We start from the raw sequence: 5,092 nt of genomic DNA, 5'->3' as shown, positions 1-5,092 counted from the left end.
TACCAGGCATTCCCAGGTACTTTTGTTTCCTCACTGGAAAAGTCCCGTGGGGGTGGGGGATCAGTGACAAGAACTGATAGCTACTCAGAGGAAGTGTCCTAGTATATTCAGTATATGTCATTAATTTAGATAGGATGACATTCTAATTACTTTAGCCATATCTTATATACATATTTCTTGTTTCTCACAAATTATAATTTAAAAATCACTTTAAAAATGGTTTTCTTAGCCAGTTTAATCAAAATCATGTTGATATTCCTATTGACAATGGCATTGTACTGTTATGCTTCAATTATTTTACTTTCTGCAGAAAGAAAATCAACTCAAAGTTGATAAATTGTAAGAAATATGAAATTACAGTCTCTTCAAATTCTCCAGAAATGGTTTCCTGGAGAATAGAATGACAAATAAACTCTTTAGTAAGTGATTTAAAGCAACCTATGCCATCAAGAAAAAGTTAATGTGTCAGCACAAAACATTAAGGAACTTCAAAGCTGAAGCTCTAGTTAACTTCAAAACCTCCTGTTTAACTTTTTCCGCCATTTCCAAAGGAATTTAAGATAAATCTGTTAACTGGCAGAAGGTAATTAGTTCCTAAGCTTAAATGTCTTTGCCCATCAAAGGACAGATTATTCCTTAGAATCTATGTGGTAGCCAAATGGTACAGAAGGAGATAGATAAGAATAAAAGTAAAGATTTAATTAAGTTTCTCCAAGAGCTTCTTTAAACATGCATATTTCTTTCACTACATGATGTAGTTCAGTCCCACCCAAATTTCGCCTTGAATTGTAATAATCACCACATGTCAAGGGAGGGACATGACGGGAGGTGATTGGAACATGGTGGCAGTTTTCCCCATGCTGTTTTCCTGATAGTGAGTGAGTTCTCATGGGATCTGATAGTTTAAAAGTGTGGCACTTCTCTTTGCTCTCACTCTCCTGTCGCCATGTAAGATATGCCTTGTTTCTACTTCACCTTCTGCCATGGTTGTAAGTTTCCTGAGGCCTCCCAGTCATGCTTCCTATTAAGCCTGGGGATCTCTGAGTCAATTAAACCTCTTTTCTTCAAAAGTCACCCAGTATCAAGTAGTTCTCAGTAGCAGTGTGAAAACGGACTGATATACCACACACACTGTACTATTGTGTGAGTACAGTAATGGCAAATTCCTATGTTATATGCAAGGTAAATGGAAGGAGACTGCTGAGAAAAGGGAAGTGAAGCCACAGATACACTACTTGAGTTTACAACTAGGGTCAAAATTGAAAGTATCTTTCCAGCCACAGAGAACCTACTCTCAAAATTTAAAGACATCCATGATTTCACTAATTGAAAGTACACTTTGCCAATAGAGAAAAGGCAAGGGTAGCTCAGGACTTGAAGATTGTGAGCAATGCAGATCCAGTTTTTATATTATGTTAATTTTTATAACCCCACCATCCATTAAACATTACTTGGCTAAATTAATATATGAATGAGTATATAAATAAATAAATAAATAAATAAAGAGAAAGATCATGCTTTATGGAGTTAAATTTTATTTCCTCCTCATTTATGCTCAAATTTTAAACATGATCTTGAAATTAATCATTCTCTAATTTTATTTCATTAATTTCAAGTAATATTAATACCATTTTAAATACATATATGCATGCATACATATATACATACATGTTTATAATAAGCATTCTTCACTAACTTTTTTCTCTATGCATGTATTTACTCATTTTTTTTTTTTTTTGGTCCTACTAGATAGTCAGATGAAAATGAAAAATTCATTCTGAATGTTCAAAAATAATCAAATGCAAACAACTGCTTGGATTGTTTAAGTATTAATATTTAGAACTAAACATTTGGTCCATATTTCTCTATTTAGTATCTTTGACCCAGTCCACTGAACAAGAAGTTCTTGCTGTACATTTTGTGACCAATTTCTTTGACTGTTGTGAGCACGTTTGACCTTGATCTTTTACTCTTGGCACCTTCTAAATGTCACCAAATTGGCTAGTATTGATATGAAAAAAAAAAAAGCCCAATCATTTAAAATAGTCGTTCATGTGATCCTTACGATATGAAATTGGGAATTTTGTGAGCACTTTAGTTAAGGTTAATGTATCTGAATGTTCCTTATTTTTGGCTTGTAGAATAAAACTGCAATTCAAATCCATAATTCATTAAATTTAATTAAAAATCCAAAAAACTTTAAAGCAAAATTTTTTTGACATTCATGGCAAACCTGATCTCAACTGATATGTCCTTAGTAGTTGAAGTAGTTAAATATTCATATATTTTGCTACACAAATATCACTGTATTAAGCACCACAATGAATCATTTGATTGGATTTTTTTTAATCTTCATTGGGCTGTTTTTACTGTTGTTGTTGTTGTTGTTGTTGTTATCAATATTATCCTATTTAAATGTTTGGAGGCAGTGAAGAATAAACAATCAGTGTCAGTGCTAAGAAGGCTTGTAGCTTGCCAGAGAATCTAGTCACAAATAAACAGTAAGAACTTCTTCAGATGACCTGGTCATAGACGTAAAATAACAAGTAATCATGTGCCTTCTCTTTATACTATGTGATTTTTTCCCCAATAAAACCTGTTTACACAATACATATTGTGAATTGAAAAACCCGTGTGGGTTTATTATGCCAAATCAAGATATTCAGTCCCTTTAGTATTCTTCTGTAAATCATAATTTAGTTAATAAATATACAATTGCTATATGAACCTATAGAATTACATATGCATGTTATATTTTAAGAAAAATGCTGTCATTTTATTGTATCTGTATCTTCAAACAAATGCTCACTTTTAGAGATAAGGTTAGGAATTTATTCTGCTTATCTATAAAACTTTTAAAAACTTGTTTAAAGAAATGCCTACCATATTGTTTTGTGAACCATAGAACTCTAGTACCATTACTTCATAGTTGCGCTTACTTTTGTAATGGTACTACCATGTTTAATCATCCAGATTATGATTACCGTTAGTTTTGGTAAGAAATCAAATTTCCTACAAGATGACGAATATGTCCTCACCAAGAGTATACTTAAGAAAATGTTATAGACTTACAGCATTTCCCAAAGTAGACCAATACCAATACCCTGTGGTAATTTCATGAATATTCTCTTTATCAACCATGTAAATGCAATAACAGACTCTTCCTCGTTATTGCTAATCAGAATTTATCCTGTTACTGCTTTAAGTATTTCTTTCATGACAGAACCAGAAAACTACCTACAACCTTTGCAATAAAAAATGAAATCCTCACCTCTCATTCATTTCAGTCCCCTGCCAAAAGCTGTGGAAGCAGCCTTGCTACTGAGCCAGAGTCTGAACTTCTCTTCCCTACTTTCCCTTATCCCTGTCAGCAGTAGAAGGTTAGTCAGTCTACATTTGCCTATGTAAGACTGGTCCCCTACAAGGTCACAGTTGAACATTTTTCCCTCAGATCTTTATTTGAATCCTAGATGCGCAAACATTCAAGAGAAAGACCATTTACTTAACTCTGCACACTAGGTATATTTAAATCTTAGATCTAATCCAACTGTGAATCTTAGATTTGTAGGATTTATGATAAATTTCCTAAAATTATAGGAGTCTCCTTGCAAGGCAAAGTTCTAAGTGTTTTAGTCCTATTACCATATTTAGTAGTCAAAATAATGTTTTATAGAAATATCAAAATACCCAGATGAGAAAACTAAAAAACAGATAGTTGAACTTACAGCTAGTTAAATGGCAGAGCCACAATTTAAAATCCAGTATTCAAGCTCTAGAATATATACTTGTAATCACTACACTATGCTAACTTACAATACATATAAATTGCTATTACAACAAAAAATATAATGAACAATGTAGTAGCTATTTTGATGCCCCCAAAATAATTCCACCTGTATATCTTCCAGGAATAAGGGTAGAATTGCATTTTCTGGCTCCTTTGTAAGTATGTGCTGGTTCCATGTAATTCTGGTAAATAAATTCTGTATATTGTTTCCAATAATATGTAATTGCCTCTGTGAGACTGACATAGAGAGGGATATAGTTTACATGGCGGATTCTCCATCTGCTTGGGTTTGTTACCAACTACAATGAGTAGAGGTATCTGTCAGTCTGTGAATGAAATATACTTGAACAAAAATCAAAATTATATTGCTTTGAGGCACATATATTTGAGAACCTATTACTAACAACAAACAGTAAAATTAAAAGACATTACATGTTTCTAATACAAGTGTAGCAAAAAGTTGTAAACAAAACATGCTAAGAAATAAATGTTAATCATTTTACAAACTTTCACCAGCATAGAAATAAAACATAAATATTTTTATAATACATCATTTTATATTTATTTCATAATTTAATATGTCTCAGTACCATTTGTTAACATCATCTGCTGACAAGTAATATATTGCTTTCTTCACCATTGTTAAGTAAAAATTAAAGTGCATAATGACAAAAGACTAGCAAAACAAAATAGGTATGCAGTTTACTACCAGTGGCCTAGCTCATTTAAAACAACACAATTTTTATCCTAAAATAACTTAATCCATCAAGTAGATATTAGCCACTTATATGCCTATTTCTACTGGTCTGGTAATTAGGACTGATATTTTAAATTATTTTTTAAAGTAGCCAGACGATTTTAAGATGCTTCAGATTATATTTTACATATGAACTTTAAATAGGACACCTCTAAGATTGGAATAACAGTTTCTTGAGCCAACAAATGTATCTAATAATCAGTATGTCCTTATCTTTTGAAATCTGCTCTGCTCACTTTGGCAGCACATATAATAAAATCAGAAAGATGCAGAGAAGATTAGCATGCCCCCTGCACAAGGATGACATGCAAATTCATGAAGTGTTCCATATTTTTATAAACTTCTGGAGACATACACCCTCCCAAGACTGAACCAAGAAGAAATTTAATCTCTAAACAGACCAATAATAGCTCTGAAATTAAACCAGTAATAAATACCTTACCAACCAAATAAAAAGCCTAGGACCAGATGGATTCACAGCCAAATTCTACCAGATGTGCACAAAAGAGCTTGTACCATTGCTACTAATATTATTCCAAAAAACTGAG

At 32.4% G+C, this 5,092-nt stretch overlaps 1 non-coding gene across 1 annotated transcript; it reads left to right on the top strand.

Moving 5' to 3' along the window:
• Positions 1-4,772: 4,772 nt before the first annotated feature.
• Positions 4,773-4,879, top strand: LOC117098230. Its single transcript, XR_004443271.1, has one exon. It is a non-coding gene; the product is annotated as a U6 spliceosomal RNA (small nuclear RNA).
• The last annotated feature ends 213 nt before the right edge of the window (positions 4,880-5,092 follow it).

This window comes from Trachypithecus francoisi, unplaced genomic scaffold (genome assembly GCF_009764315.1).
Source record: "Trachypithecus francoisi isolate TF-2019V2 unplaced genomic scaffold, Tfra_2.0 Lachesis_group15, whole genome shotgun sequence".
Taxonomy (NCBI): domain Eukaryota; kingdom Metazoa; phylum Chordata; class Mammalia; order Primates; family Cercopithecidae; genus Trachypithecus; species Trachypithecus francoisi.
Note: the sequence above shows the minus strand (reverse complement) of the source record. Positions and strands in the feature narration are given on the sequence as shown.